Source organism: Paramisgurnus dabryanus, chromosome 9 (genome assembly GCF_030506205.2).
Source record: "Paramisgurnus dabryanus chromosome 9, PD_genome_1.1, whole genome shotgun sequence".
Lineage (NCBI taxonomy): Eukaryota > Metazoa > Chordata > Actinopteri > Cypriniformes > Cobitidae > Paramisgurnus > Paramisgurnus dabryanus.
In genome coordinates this window covers 6,751,183-6,762,196 of record NC_133345.1, presented here as the reverse complement: position 1 = coordinate 6,762,196, position 11,014 = coordinate 6,751,183, and the positions used below count along the sequence as shown (strand labels likewise).

Below are 11,014 nucleotides of genomic sequence, written 5' to 3'. Positions count from 1 at the left end.
CGGGCGTGCTCAGGGTGGTGTGGCCGTAAGCGAGTGCTGACTCGCTTCGATAGACACTTCAAGACTTATGTGGCAACGCCATGACATCAGTGAACGCTTACAGAAAGGTTCATGGGAAAAAATGACATAAAAAATGACATAAAAAAATAATTAATTAATTAAATACTTACAGCACCTGGTATTCCCAGGCGGTCTCCCATCCAAGTACTAACCAGGCCCGACCCTGCTTGGCTTCCGAGATCAGACAAGAGCGGGCGTGCTCAGGGTGGTGTGGCCGTAAGCGAGTGCTGACTCGATTCGAGAGACACTTCAAGGCTAATGTGGCAACGCAATGACATCGGTAAATGGTTACAGAAAGGACGCATTCATGGGAAAAAATGACATAAAAAAAATTATTAATTAATTAAATGCTTACATCACCTGGTATTCCCAAGCGGTCTCCCATCCAAGTACTAACCAGGCCCGACCCTGCTTGGCTTCCGAGATCAGACGAGAGCGGGCGTGCTCAGGGTGGTGTGGCCGTAAGCGAGTGCAGACTTGATTCGAGAGACACTTCAAAACTAATGTGGCAACGCCATGCCATGGGAGAACGCTTACAGAAAGGACGCATTCATGGGAAAATATGACATAAATAAATATTTAATTAATTAAATGCTTACAGCACCTGGTATTCCCAGGCGGTCTCCCATCCAAGTACTAACCAGGCCCGACCCTGCTTGGCTTCCGAGATCAGACGAGAGCGGGCGTGCTCAGGGTGGTGTGGCCGTAAGCGAGTGCCGACTCGAATCGACAGACACTTCAAGACTTATGTGGCAACGCCATGACATCAGTGAACGCTTACAGAAAGAACGCATTCATGGGAAAAAATGACATAAATAAATATTTAATTAATTAAATGCTTACAGCACCTGGTATTCCCAGGCAATCTCCCATCCAAGTACTAACCAGGCCCGACCCTGCTTGGCTTCCGAGATCAGACGAGAGCGGACGTGCTCAGGGTGGTGTGGCCGTAAGCGAGTGCGGACTTGATTCGAGAGACACTTCAAAACTAATGTGGCAACGGCATGCCATGGGAGAACGCTTACAGAAAGGACGCATTCATGGGAAAAATGACATAAAAAATTAATTAATTAAATTCTTACAGCACCAGGTATTCCCAGGCGGTCTCCCATCCAAGTACTAACCAGGCCCGACCCTGCTTGGCTTCCGAGATCAGACGAGAGCGGGCGTGCTCAGGGTGGTGTGGCCGTAAACGAGTGCTGACTCGATTCGAGAGACACTTCAAGGCTAATGTGGCAACGCAATGACATCGGTAAATGGTTATAGAAAGGACGCATTCATGGGAAAAAATGACATAAAAAAATAATTAATTAATTAAATGCTTACAGCACCTGGTATTCCCAGGCGGTCTCCCATCCAAGTACTAACCAGGCCCGACCCTGCTTGGCTTCCGAGATCAGACGAGAGCGGGCGTGCTCAGGGTGGTGTGGCCGTAAGCGAGTGCTGACTCGCTTCGATAGACACTTCAAGACTTATGTGGCAACGCCATGACATCAGTGAACGCTTACAGAAAGATCGCATTCATGGGAAAAAATTACATAAAAAAATAATTAATTAATTAAATGCTTAGAGCACCTGGTATTCCCAGGCGGCCTCCCATCCAAGTACTAACCAGGCCCGACCCTGCTTGGCTTACGAGATCAGACGAGAGCGGGCGTGCTCAGGGTGGCGTGGCCGTAAGCGAGTGTTGACTTGATTCGAGAGACACTTCAAAACTAATGTGGCAACGCCATGCCATGGGAGAATGCTTACAGAAAGGACGCATTCATGGGAAAAATGACATAAATAATTAATTAATTTAATTCTTACAGCACCAGGTATTCCCAGGCGGTCTCCCATCCAAGTACTAACCAGGCCCGACCCTGCTTGGCTTCCGAGATCAGACGAGAGCGGGCGTGCTCAGGGTGGTGTGGCCGTCAACGAGTGCTGACTCGATTCGAGAGACACTTCAAGGCTAATGTGGCAACGCAATGACATCGGTAAATGGTTACAGAAAGGACGCATTCATGGGAAAAAATGACATAAAAAAAATAATTAATTAATTAAATGCTTACAGCACCTGGTATTCCCAGGCGGTCTCCCATCCAAGTACTAACCAGGCCCGACCCTGCTTGGCTTCCGAGATCAGACGAGAGCGGGCGTGCTCAGGGTGGTGTGGCCGTAAGCGAGTGCTGACTCGATTCGACAGACACTTCAAGGCTAATGTGGCAACGCAATGACATCGGTAAATGGTTACAGAAAGGACGCATTCATGGGAAAATATGACATAAATAAATATTTAATAATTAAATGCTTACAGCACCTGGTATTCCCAGGCGGTCTCCCATCCAAGTACTAACCAGGCCCGACCCTGCTTGGCTTCCGAGATCAGACGAGAGCGGGCGTGCTCAGGGTGGTGTGGCCGTAAGCGAGTGCTGACTCGCTTCGATAGACACTTCAAGACTTATGTGGCAACGCCATGACATCGGTGAACACTTACAGAAAGATCGCATTCATGTGAAAAAATGACATAAAAAAATAATTAATTAATTAAATGCTTACAGCACCTGGTATTCCCAGGCGGTCTCCCATCCAAGTACTAACCAGGCCCGACCCTGCTTGGCTTACGAGATCAGACGAGAACGGGCGTGCTCAGGGTGGTGTGGCCGTAAGCGAGTGCTGACTCGCTTCGATAGACACTTCAAGACTTATGTGGCAACGCCATGACATCGGTGAACACTTACAGAAAGATCGCATTCATGGGAAAAAATGACATAAAAAAATAATTAATTAATTAAATGCTTACAGCACCTGGTATTCCCAGGCGGTCTCCCATCCAAGTACTAACCAGGCCCGACCCTGCTTGGCTTCAGAGATCAGACGAGAGCGGGCGGGCTCAGGGTGGTGTGGCCGTAAGCGAGTGCTGACTCGCTTCGATAGACACTTCAAGACTTATGTGGCAACGCCATGACATCGGTGAACACTTACAGAAAGATCGCATTCATGGGAAAAAATGACATAAAAAAATAATTAATTAATTAAATGCTTACAGCACCTGGTATTCCCAGGCGGTCTCCCATCCAAGTACTAACCAGGCCCGACCCTGCTTGGCTTCCGAGATCAGACGAGAGCGGGCGTGCTCAGGGTGGTGTGGCCGTAAGCGAGTGCCGACTCGAATCGACAGACACTTCAAGACTTATGTGGCAACGCCATGACATCAGTGAACGCTTACAGAAAGAACGCATTCATGGGAAAAAATGACATAAATAAATATTTAATTAATTAAATGCTTACAGCACCTGGTATTCCCAGGCAATCTCCCATCCAAGTACTAACCAGGCCCGACCCTGCTTGGCTTCCGAGATCAGACGAGAGCGGGCGTGCTCAGGGTGGTGTGGCCGTAAGCGAGTGCGGACTTGATTCGAGAGACACTTCAAAACTAATGTGGCAACGGCATGCCATGGGAGAACGCTTACAGAAAGGACGCATTCATGGGAAAAATGACATAAAAAATTAATTAATTAAATTCTTACAGCACCAGGTATTCCCAGGCGGTCTCCCATCCAAGTACTAACCAGGCCCGACCCTGCTTGGCTTCCGAGATCAGACGAGAGCGGGCGTGCTCAGGGTGGTGTGGCCGTAAACGAGTGCTGACTCGATTCGAGAGACACTTCAAGGCTAATGTGGCAACGCAATGACATCGGTAAATGGTTATAGAAAGGACGCATTCATGGGAAAAAATGACATAAAAAAAATAATTAATTAATTAAATGCTTACAGCACCTGGTATTCCCAGGCGGTCTCCCATCCAAGTACTAACCAGGCCCGACCCTGCTTGGCTTCCGAGATCAGACGAGAGCGGGCGTGCTCAGGGTGGTGTGGCCGTAAGCGAGTGCTGACTCGCTTCGATAGACACTTCAAGACTTATGTGGCAACGCCATGACATCAGTGAACGCTTACAGAAAGATCGCATTCATGGGAAAAAATTACATAAAAAAATAATTAATTAATTAAATGCTTAGAGCACCTGGTATTCCCAGGCGGCCTCCCATCCAAGTACTAACCAGGCCCGACCCTGCTTGGCTTACGAGATCAGACGAGAGCGGGCGTGCTCAGGGTGGCGTGGCCGTAAGCGAGTGTTGACTTGATTCGAGAGACACTTCAAAACTAATGTGGCAACGCCATGCCATGGGAGAATGCTTACAGAAAGGACGCATTCATGGGAAAAATGACATAAATAATTAATTAATTTAATTCTTACAGCACCAGGTATTCCCAGGCGGTCTCCCATCCAAGTACTAACCAGGCCCGACCCTGCTTGGCTTCCGAGATCAGACGAGAGCGGGCGTGCTCAGGGTGGTGTGGCCGTCAACGAGTGCTGACTCGATTCGAGAGACACTTCAAGGCTAATGTGGCAACGCAATGACATCGGTAAATGGTTACAGAAAGGACGCATTCATGGGAAAAAATGACATAAAAAAAATAATTAATTAATTAAATGCTTACAGCACCTGGTATTCCCAGGCGGTCTCCCATCCAAGTACTAACCAGGCCCGACCCTGCTTGGCTTCCGAGATCAGACGAGAGCGGGCGTGCTCAGGGTGGTGTGGCCGTAAGCGAGTGCTGACTCGATTCGACAGACACTTCAAGGCTAATGTGGCAACGCAATGACATCGGTAAATGGTTACAGAAAGGACGCATTCATGGGAAAATATGACATAAATAAATATTTAATAATTAAATGCTTACAGCACCTGGTATTCCCAGGCGGTCTCCCATCCAAGTACTAACCAGGCCCGACCCTGCTTGGCTTCCGAGATCAGACGAGAGCGGGCGTGCTCAGGGTGGTGTGGCCGTAAGCGAGTGCTGACTCGCTTCGATAGACACTTCAAGACTTATGTGGCAACGCCATGACATCGGTGAACACTTACAGAAAGATCGCATTCATGTGAAAAAATGACATAAAAAAATAATTAATTAATTAAATGCTTACAGCACCTGGTATTCCCAGGCGGTCTCCCATCCAAGTACTAACCAGGCCCGACCCTGCTTGGCTTACGAGATCAGACGAGAACGGGCGTGCTCAGGGTGGTGTGGCCGTAAGCGAGTGCTGACTCGCTTCGATAGACACTTCAAGACTTATGTGGCAACGCCATGACATCGGTGAACACTTACAGAAAGATCGCATTCATGGGAAAAAATGACATAAAAAAATAATTAATTAATTAAATGCTTACAGCACCTGGTATTCCCAGGCGGTCTCCCATCCAAGTACTAACCAGGCCCGACCCTGCTTGGCTTCAGAGATCAGACGAGAGCGGGCGGGCTCAGGGTGGTGTGGCCGTAAGCGAGTGCTGACTCGCTTCGATAGACACTTCAAGACTTATGTGGCAACGCCATGACATCGGTGAACACTTACAGAAAGATCGCATTCATGGGAAAAAATGACATAAAAAAATAATTAATTAATTAAATGCTTACAGCACCTGGTATTCCCAGGCGGTCTCCCATCCAAGTACTAACCAGGCCCGACCCTGCTTGGCTTCCGAGATCAGACGAGAGCGGGCGTGCTCAGGGTGGTGTGGCCGTAAGCGAGTGCAGACTTGATTCGAGAGACACTTCAAAACTAATGTGGCAACGCCATGCCATGGGAGAACGCTTACAGAAAGGACGCATTCATGGGAAAAAATGACATAAAAAAATAATTAATTAATTAAATGCTTAGAGCACGTGGTATTCCCAGGCGGTCTCCCATCCAAGTACTAACCAGGCCCGACCCTGCTTGGCTTACGAGATCAGACGAGAGCGGGCGTGCTCAGGGTGGCGTGGCCGCAAGCGAGTGCTGACTTGATTCGAGAGACACTTCAAAACTAATGTGGCAACGCCATGCCATGGGAGAACGCTTACAGAAAGGACGCATTCATGGGAAAAATGACATAAATAACTAATTAATTTAATTCTTACAGCACCAGGTATTCCCAGGCGGTCTCCCATCCAAGTACTAACCAGGCCCGACCCTGCTTGGCTTCCGAGATCAGACGAGAGCGGGCGTGCTCAGGGTGGTGTGGCCGTAAACGAGTGCTGACTCGATTCGAGAGACACTTCAAGGCTAATGTGGCAACGCAATGACATCGGTAAATGGTTACAGAAAGGACGCATTCATGGGAAAAAATGACATAAAAAAAATAATTAATTAATTAAATGCTTACAGCACCTGGTATTCCCAGGCGGTCTCCCATCCAAGTACTAACCAGGCCCGACCCTGCTTGGCTTCCGAGATCAGACGAGAGCGGGCATGCTCAGGGTGGTGTGGCCGTAAGCGAGTGCTGACTCGATTCGAGAGACACTTCAAGGCTAATGTGGCAACGCAATGACATCGGTAAATGGTTACAGAAAGGACGCATTCATGGGAAAATATGACATAAAAAAAATAATTAATTAATTAAATGCTTACAGCACCTGGTATTCCCAGGCGGTCTCCCATCCAAGTACTAACCAGGCCCGACCCTGCTTGGCTTCCGAGATCAGACGAGAGCGGGCGTGCTCAGGGTGGTGTGGCCGTAAGCGAGTGCTGACTCGCTTCGATAGACACTTCAAGACTTATGTGGCAACGCCATGACATCAGTGAACGCTTACAGAAAGGTCGCATTCATGGGAAAAAATGACATAAAAAAATAATTAATTAATTAAATGCTTACAGCACCTGGTATTCCCAGGCGGTCTCCCATCCAAGTACTAACCAGGCCCGACCCTGCTTGGCTTCCGAGATCAGACGAGAGCGGGCGTGCTCAGGGTGGTGTGGCCGTAAGCGAGTGCTGACTCGATTCGAGAGACACTTCAAGGCTAATGTGGCAACGCAATGACATCGGTAAATGGTTACAGAAAGGACGCATTCATGGGAAAAAATGACATAAAAAAAATTATTAATTAATTAAATGCTTACAGCACCTGGTATTCCCAGGCGGTCTCCCATCCAAGTACTAACCAGGCCCGAACCTGCTTGGCTTCCGAGATCAGACGAGAGCGGGCGTGCTCAGGGTGGCGTGGCCGCAAGCGAGTGCTGACTTGATTCGAGAGACACTTCAAAACTAATGTGGCAACGCCATGCCATGGGAGAACGCTTACAGAAAGGACGCATTCATGGGAAAAATGACATAAATAACTAATTAATTTAATTCTTACAGCACCAGGTATTCCCAGGCGGTCTCCCATCCAAGGACTAACCAGGCCCGACCCTGCTTGGCTTCCGAGATCAGACGAGAGCGGGCGTGCTCAGGGTGGTGTGGCCGTAAACGAGTGCTGACTCGATTCGAGAGACACTTCAAGGCTAATGTGGCAACGCAATGACATCGGTAAATGGTTACAGAAAGGACGCATTCATGGGAAAAAATGACATAAAAAAAATAATTAATTAATTAAATGCTTACAGCACCTGGTATTCCCAGGCGGTCTCCCATCCAAGTACTAACCAGGCCCGACCCTGCTTGGCTTCCGAGATCAGACGAGAGCGGGCATGCTCAGGGTGGTGTGGCCGTAAGCGAGTGCTGACTCGATTCGAGAGACACTTCAAGGCTAATGTGGCAACGCAATGACATCGGTAAATGGTTACAGAAAGGACGCATTCATGGGAAAATATGACATAAAAAAAATAATTAATTAATTAAATGCTTACAGCACCTGGTATTCCCAGGCGGTCTCCCATCCAAGTACTAACCAGGCCCGACCCTGCTTGGCTTCCGAGATCAGACGAGAGCGGGCGTGCTCAGGGTGGTGTGGCCGTAAGCAAGTGCTGACTCGCTTCGATAGACACTTCAAGACTTATGTGGCAACGCCATGACATCAGTGAACGCTTACAGAAAGGTCGCATTCATGGGAAAAAATGACATAAAAAAATAATTAATTAATTAAATGCTTACAGCACCTGGTATTCCCAGGCGGTCTCCCATCCAAGTACTAACCAGGCCCGACCCTGCTTGGCTTCCGAGATCAGACGAGAGCGGGCGTGCTCAGGGTGGTGTGGCCGTAAGCGAGTGCTGACTCGATTCGAGAGACACTTCAAGGCTAATGTGGCAACGCAATGACATCGGTAAATGGTTACAGAAAGGACGCATTCATGGGAAAAAATGACATAAAAAAATTATTAATTAATTAAATGCTTACAGCACCTGGTATTCCCAGGCGGTCTCCCATCCAAGTACTAACCAGGCCCGAACCTGCTTGGCTTCCGAGATCAGACGAGAGCGGGCGTGCTCAGTGTGGTGTGGCCGTAAGCGAGTGCAGACTTGATTCGAGAGACACTTCAAAACTAATGTGGCAACGCCATGCCATGGGAGAACGCTTACAGAAAGGACGCATTCATGGGAAAAAATGACATAAAAAAATAATTAATTAATTAAATGCTTAGAGCACCTGGTATTCCCAGGCGGTCTCCCATCCAAGTACTAACCAGGCCCGACCCTGCTTGGCTTCCGAGATCAGACGAGAGCGGGCGTGCTCAGGGTGGTGTGGCCGTAAGCGAGTGCTGACTCGCTTCGATAGACACTTCAAGACTTATGTGGCAACGCCATGACATCGGTGAACACTTACAGAAAGATCGCATTCATGGGAAAAAATGACATAAAAAATAATTAATTAATTAAATGCTTACAGCACCTGGTATTCCCAGGCGGTCTCCCATCCAAGTATTAACCAGGCCCGACCCTGCTTGGCTTCCGAGATCAGACGAGAGCGGGCGTGCTCAGGGTGGTGTGGCCGTAAGCGAGTGCAGACTTGATTCGAGAGACACTTCAAAACTAATGTGGCAACGCCATGCCATGGGAGAACGCTTACAGAAAGGACGCATTCATGGGAAAAAATGACATAAAAAAATAATTAATTAATTAAATGCTTAGAGCACCTGGTATTCCCAGGCGGTCTCCCATCCAAGTACTAACCAGGCCCGACCCTGCTTGGCTTACGAGATCAGACGAGAGCGGGCGTGCTCAGGGTGGCGTGGCCGTAAGCGAGTGCTGACTTGATTCGAGAGACACTTCAAAACTAATGTGGCAACGCCATGCCATGGGAGAACGCTTACAGAAAGGACGCATTCATGGGAAAAATGACATAAATAATTAATTAATTTAATTCTTACAGCACCAGGTATTCCCAGGCGGTCTCCCATCCAAGTACTAACCAGGCCCGACCCTGCTTGGCTTCCGAGATCAGACGAGAGCGGGCGTGCTCAGGGTGGTGTGGCCGTAAGCGAGTGCTGACTCGATTCGAGAGACACTTCAAGGCTAATGTGGCAACGCAATGACATCGGTAAATGGTTACAGAAAGGATGCATTCATGGGAAAAAATGACATAAAAAAAATAATTAATTAATTAAATGCTTACAGCACCTGGTATTCCCAGGCGGTCTCCCATCCAAGTACTAACCAGGCCCGACCCTGCTTGGCTTCCGAGATCAGACGAGAGCGGGCGTGCTCAGGGTGGTGTGGCCGTAAGCGAGTGCTGACTCGATTCGAGAGACACTTCAAGGCTAATGTGGCAACGCAATGACATCGGTAAATGGTTACAGAAAGGACGCATTCATGGGAAAATATGACATAAATAAATATTTAATTAATTAAATGCTTACAGCACCTGGTATTCCCAGGCGGTCTCCCATCCAAGTACTAACCAGGCCCGACCCTGCTTGGCTTCCGAGATCAGACGAGAGCGGGCGTGCTCAGGGTGGTGTGGCCGTAAGCGAGTGCTGACTCGATTCGAGAGACACTTCAAGGCTAATGTGGCAACGCAATGACATCGGTAAATGGTTACAGAAAGGACGCATTCATGGGAAAATATGACATAAATAAATATTTAATTAATTAAATGCTTACAGCACCTGGTATTCCCAGGCGGTCTCCCATCCAAGTACTAACCAGGCCCGACCCTGCTTGGCTTACGAGATCAGACGAGAGCGGGCGTGCTCAGGGTGGCGTGGCCGTAAGCGAGTGCTGACTTGATTCGAGAGACACTTCAAAACTAATGTGGCAACGCCATGCCATGGGAGAACGCTTACAGAAAGGACGCATTCATGGGAAAAATGACATAAATAATTAATTAATTTAATTCTTACAGCACCAGGTATTCCCAGGCGGTCTCCCATCCAAGTATTAACCAGGCCCGACCCTGCTTGGCTTTCGAGATCAGACGAGAGCGGGCGTGCTCAGGGTGGTGTGGCCGTAAACGAGTGCTGACTCGATTCGAGAGACACTTCAAGGCTAATGTGGCAACGCAATGACATCGGTAAATGGTTACAGAAAGGACGCATTCATGGGAAAAAATGACATAAAAAAATAATTAATTAATTAAATGCTTACAGCACCTGGTATTCCCAGGCGATCTCCCATCCAAGTACTAACCAGGCCCGACCCTGCTTGGCTTCCGAGATCAGACGAGAGCGGGCGTGCTCAGGGTGGCGTGGCCGTAAGCGAGTGCTGACTCGCTTCGATAGACACTTCAAGACTTATGTGGCAACGCCATGACATCGGTGAACACTTACAGAAAGATCGCATTCATGGGAAAAAATGACATAAAAAAATAATTAATTAATTAAATGCTTACAGCACCTGGTATTCCCAGGCGGTCTCCCATCCAAGTACTAACCAGGCCCGACCCTGCTTGGCTTACGAGATCAGACGAGAACGGGCGTGCTCAGGGTGGTGTGGCCGTAAGCGAGTGCTGACTCGATTCGAGAGACACTTCAAGGCTAATGTGGCAACGCAATGACATCGGTAAATGGTTACAGAAAGGACGCATTCATGGGAAAAAATGACATAAAAAAATAATTAATTAATTAAATGCTTACAGCACCTGGTATTCCCAGGCGGTCTCCCATCCAAGTACTAACCAGGCCCGACCCTGCTTGGCTTCCGAGATCAGACGAGAGCGGGCGTGCTCAGGGTGGCGTGGCCGTAAGCGAGTGCTGACTCGCTTCGATAGACACTTC

General features: G+C 48.4%; 29 non-coding genes and 17 pseudogenes across 29 annotated transcripts in view; all 46 read right to left on the bottom strand.

Moving 5' to 3' along the window:
• The window catches only part of LOC135724491 (5S ribosomal RNA), a 119-nt gene extending 88 nt beyond the window's left edge, over positions 1 to 31 (bottom strand). The window contains exon 1 of the ribosomal RNA XR_010524155.1: positions 1 to 31. This exon is cut by the window's left edge and continues 88 nt beyond it. This is a non-coding gene — a ribosomal RNA (5S ribosomal RNA).
• Positions 32 to 163: 132 nt separating this feature from the next.
• Positions 164 to 282, bottom strand: LOC135725211 (5S ribosomal RNA; annotated as a pseudogene).
• A 126-nt stretch (positions 283 to 408) lies between these two features.
• Positions 409 to 527, bottom strand: LOC135725079 (5S ribosomal RNA). Its single transcript, XR_010524730.1, has one exon. It is a non-coding gene; the product is annotated as a 5S ribosomal RNA (ribosomal RNA).
• Positions 528 to 652: 125 nt separating this feature from the next.
• On the bottom strand, positions 653 to 771 carry LOC135723309 (5S ribosomal RNA). Its single transcript, XR_010523017.1, has one exon. It is a non-coding gene; the product is annotated as a 5S ribosomal RNA (ribosomal RNA).
• A 125-nt stretch (positions 772 to 896) lies between these two features.
• Positions 897 to 1,015, bottom strand: LOC135725988 (5S ribosomal RNA; annotated as a pseudogene).
• A 120-nt stretch (positions 1,016 to 1,135) lies between these two features.
• Positions 1,136 to 1,254, bottom strand: LOC135725023 (5S ribosomal RNA). Its single transcript, XR_010524677.1, has one exon. It is a non-coding gene; the product is annotated as a 5S ribosomal RNA (ribosomal RNA).
• A 125-nt stretch (positions 1,255 to 1,379) lies between these two features.
• Positions 1,380 to 1,498, bottom strand: LOC135723310 (5S ribosomal RNA). Its single transcript, XR_010523018.1, has one exon. It is a non-coding gene; the product is annotated as a 5S ribosomal RNA (ribosomal RNA).
• Positions 1,499 to 1,623: 125 nt separating this feature from the next.
• Positions 1,624 to 1,742, bottom strand: LOC135726827 (5S ribosomal RNA; annotated as a pseudogene).
• Positions 1,743 to 1,862: 120 nt separating this feature from the next.
• On the bottom strand, positions 1,863 to 1,981 carry LOC135725879 (5S ribosomal RNA; annotated as a pseudogene).
• Positions 1,982 to 2,107: 126 nt separating this feature from the next.
• Positions 2,108 to 2,226, bottom strand: LOC135723311 (5S ribosomal RNA). Its single transcript, XR_010523019.1, has one exon. It is a non-coding gene; the product is annotated as a 5S ribosomal RNA (ribosomal RNA).
• A 124-nt stretch (positions 2,227 to 2,350) lies between these two features.
• On the bottom strand, positions 2,351 to 2,469 carry LOC135723312 (5S ribosomal RNA). Its single transcript, XR_010523020.1, has one exon. It is a non-coding gene; the product is annotated as a 5S ribosomal RNA (ribosomal RNA).
• Positions 2,470 to 2,594: 125 nt separating this feature from the next.
• Positions 2,595 to 2,713, bottom strand: LOC135724200 (5S ribosomal RNA). Its single transcript, XR_010523871.1, has one exon. It is a non-coding gene; the product is annotated as a 5S ribosomal RNA (ribosomal RNA).
• A 125-nt stretch (positions 2,714 to 2,838) lies between these two features.
• Positions 2,839 to 2,957, bottom strand: LOC135725637 (5S ribosomal RNA; annotated as a pseudogene).
• A 125-nt stretch (positions 2,958 to 3,082) lies between these two features.
• Positions 3,083 to 3,201, bottom strand: LOC135723313 (5S ribosomal RNA). Its single transcript, XR_010523021.1, has one exon. It is a non-coding gene; the product is annotated as a 5S ribosomal RNA (ribosomal RNA).
• Positions 3,202 to 3,326: 125 nt separating this feature from the next.
• LOC135725524 (5S ribosomal RNA) lies at positions 3,327 to 3,445 on the bottom strand (annotated as a pseudogene).
• A 120-nt stretch (positions 3,446 to 3,565) lies between these two features.
• LOC135725024 (5S ribosomal RNA) lies at positions 3,566 to 3,684 on the bottom strand. Its single transcript, XR_010524678.1, has one exon. It is a non-coding gene; the product is annotated as a 5S ribosomal RNA (ribosomal RNA).
• Positions 3,685 to 3,810: 126 nt separating this feature from the next.
• LOC135723315 (5S ribosomal RNA) lies at positions 3,811 to 3,929 on the bottom strand. Its single transcript, XR_010523023.1, has one exon. It is a non-coding gene; the product is annotated as a 5S ribosomal RNA (ribosomal RNA).
• Positions 3,930 to 4,054: 125 nt separating this feature from the next.
• Positions 4,055 to 4,173, bottom strand: LOC135726828 (5S ribosomal RNA; annotated as a pseudogene).
• A 120-nt stretch (positions 4,174 to 4,293) lies between these two features.
• On the bottom strand, positions 4,294 to 4,412 carry LOC135725880 (5S ribosomal RNA; annotated as a pseudogene).
• A 126-nt stretch (positions 4,413 to 4,538) lies between these two features.
• LOC135723316 (5S ribosomal RNA) lies at positions 4,539 to 4,657 on the bottom strand. The gene has a single exon (XR_010523024.1). It is a non-coding gene; the product is annotated as a 5S ribosomal RNA (ribosomal RNA).
• A 124-nt stretch (positions 4,658 to 4,781) lies between these two features.
• LOC135723317 (5S ribosomal RNA) lies at positions 4,782 to 4,900 on the bottom strand. Its single transcript, XR_010523025.1, has one exon. It is a non-coding gene; the product is annotated as a 5S ribosomal RNA (ribosomal RNA).
• A 125-nt stretch (positions 4,901 to 5,025) lies between these two features.
• Positions 5,026 to 5,144, bottom strand: LOC135724201 (5S ribosomal RNA). Its single transcript, XR_010523872.1, has one exon. It is a non-coding gene; the product is annotated as a 5S ribosomal RNA (ribosomal RNA).
• A 125-nt stretch (positions 5,145 to 5,269) lies between these two features.
• LOC135725638 (5S ribosomal RNA) lies at positions 5,270 to 5,388 on the bottom strand (annotated as a pseudogene).
• Positions 5,389 to 5,513: 125 nt separating this feature from the next.
• LOC135723318 (5S ribosomal RNA) lies at positions 5,514 to 5,632 on the bottom strand. Its single transcript, XR_010523026.1, has one exon. It is a non-coding gene; the product is annotated as a 5S ribosomal RNA (ribosomal RNA).
• Positions 5,633 to 5,757: 125 nt separating this feature from the next.
• On the bottom strand, positions 5,758 to 5,876 carry LOC135726915 (5S ribosomal RNA; annotated as a pseudogene).
• A 120-nt stretch (positions 5,877 to 5,996) lies between these two features.
• Positions 5,997 to 6,115, bottom strand: LOC135725025 (5S ribosomal RNA). Its single transcript, XR_010524679.1, has one exon. It is a non-coding gene; the product is annotated as a 5S ribosomal RNA (ribosomal RNA).
• A 126-nt stretch (positions 6,116 to 6,241) lies between these two features.
• On the bottom strand, positions 6,242 to 6,360 carry LOC135723613 (5S ribosomal RNA). Its single transcript, XR_010523308.1, has one exon. It is a non-coding gene; the product is annotated as a 5S ribosomal RNA (ribosomal RNA).
• A 126-nt stretch (positions 6,361 to 6,486) lies between these two features.
• On the bottom strand, positions 6,487 to 6,605 carry LOC135723319 (5S ribosomal RNA). Its single transcript, XR_010523027.1, has one exon. It is a non-coding gene; the product is annotated as a 5S ribosomal RNA (ribosomal RNA).
• Positions 6,606 to 6,730: 125 nt separating this feature from the next.
• On the bottom strand, positions 6,731 to 6,849 carry LOC135723320 (5S ribosomal RNA). Its single transcript, XR_010523028.1, has one exon. It is a non-coding gene; the product is annotated as a 5S ribosomal RNA (ribosomal RNA).
• A 126-nt stretch (positions 6,850 to 6,975) lies between these two features.
• Positions 6,976 to 7,094, bottom strand: LOC135725924 (5S ribosomal RNA; annotated as a pseudogene).
• A 120-nt stretch (positions 7,095 to 7,214) lies between these two features.
• On the bottom strand, positions 7,215 to 7,333 carry LOC135725995 (5S ribosomal RNA; annotated as a pseudogene).
• A 126-nt stretch (positions 7,334 to 7,459) lies between these two features.
• LOC135723614 (5S ribosomal RNA) lies at positions 7,460 to 7,578 on the bottom strand. The gene has a single exon (XR_010523309.1). It is a non-coding gene; the product is annotated as a 5S ribosomal RNA (ribosomal RNA).
• A 126-nt stretch (positions 7,579 to 7,704) lies between these two features.
• LOC135723321 (5S ribosomal RNA) lies at positions 7,705 to 7,823 on the bottom strand. The gene has a single exon (XR_010523029.1). It is a non-coding gene; the product is annotated as a 5S ribosomal RNA (ribosomal RNA).
• Positions 7,824 to 7,948: 125 nt separating this feature from the next.
• Positions 7,949 to 8,067, bottom strand: LOC135723322 (5S ribosomal RNA). Its single transcript, XR_010523030.1, has one exon. It is a non-coding gene; the product is annotated as a 5S ribosomal RNA (ribosomal RNA).
• Positions 8,068 to 8,192: 125 nt separating this feature from the next.
• LOC135725886 (5S ribosomal RNA) lies at positions 8,193 to 8,311 on the bottom strand (annotated as a pseudogene).
• A 125-nt stretch (positions 8,312 to 8,436) lies between these two features.
• On the bottom strand, positions 8,437 to 8,555 carry LOC135725232 (5S ribosomal RNA; annotated as a pseudogene).
• Positions 8,556 to 8,679: 124 nt separating this feature from the next.
• On the bottom strand, positions 8,680 to 8,798 carry LOC135724214 (5S ribosomal RNA). Its single transcript, XR_010523884.1, has one exon. It is a non-coding gene; the product is annotated as a 5S ribosomal RNA (ribosomal RNA).
• A 125-nt stretch (positions 8,799 to 8,923) lies between these two features.
• Positions 8,924 to 9,042, bottom strand: LOC135726704 (5S ribosomal RNA; annotated as a pseudogene).
• A 120-nt stretch (positions 9,043 to 9,162) lies between these two features.
• Positions 9,163 to 9,281, bottom strand: LOC135723950 (5S ribosomal RNA). The gene has a single exon (XR_010523628.1). It is a non-coding gene; the product is annotated as a 5S ribosomal RNA (ribosomal RNA).
• Positions 9,282 to 9,407: 126 nt separating this feature from the next.
• On the bottom strand, positions 9,408 to 9,526 carry LOC135723323 (5S ribosomal RNA). The gene has a single exon (XR_010523031.1). It is a non-coding gene; the product is annotated as a 5S ribosomal RNA (ribosomal RNA).
• A 125-nt stretch (positions 9,527 to 9,651) lies between these two features.
• LOC135723324 (5S ribosomal RNA) lies at positions 9,652 to 9,770 on the bottom strand. The gene has a single exon (XR_010523032.1). It is a non-coding gene; the product is annotated as a 5S ribosomal RNA (ribosomal RNA).
• A 125-nt stretch (positions 9,771 to 9,895) lies between these two features.
• LOC135725727 (5S ribosomal RNA) lies at positions 9,896 to 10,014 on the bottom strand (annotated as a pseudogene).
• Positions 10,015 to 10,134: 120 nt separating this feature from the next.
• On the bottom strand, positions 10,135 to 10,253 carry LOC135726330 (5S ribosomal RNA; annotated as a pseudogene).
• Positions 10,254 to 10,378: 125 nt separating this feature from the next.
• On the bottom strand, positions 10,379 to 10,497 carry LOC135725172 (5S ribosomal RNA). The gene has a single exon (XR_010524817.1). It is a non-coding gene; the product is annotated as a 5S ribosomal RNA (ribosomal RNA).
• A 125-nt stretch (positions 10,498 to 10,622) lies between these two features.
• LOC135724202 (5S ribosomal RNA) lies at positions 10,623 to 10,741 on the bottom strand. The gene has a single exon (XR_010523873.1). It is a non-coding gene; the product is annotated as a 5S ribosomal RNA (ribosomal RNA).
• A 125-nt stretch (positions 10,742 to 10,866) lies between these two features.
• On the bottom strand, positions 10,867 to 10,985 carry LOC135723724 (5S ribosomal RNA). Its single transcript, XR_010523413.1, has one exon. It is a non-coding gene; the product is annotated as a 5S ribosomal RNA (ribosomal RNA).
• Between the last annotated feature and the right edge of the window lie 29 nt (positions 10,986 to 11,014).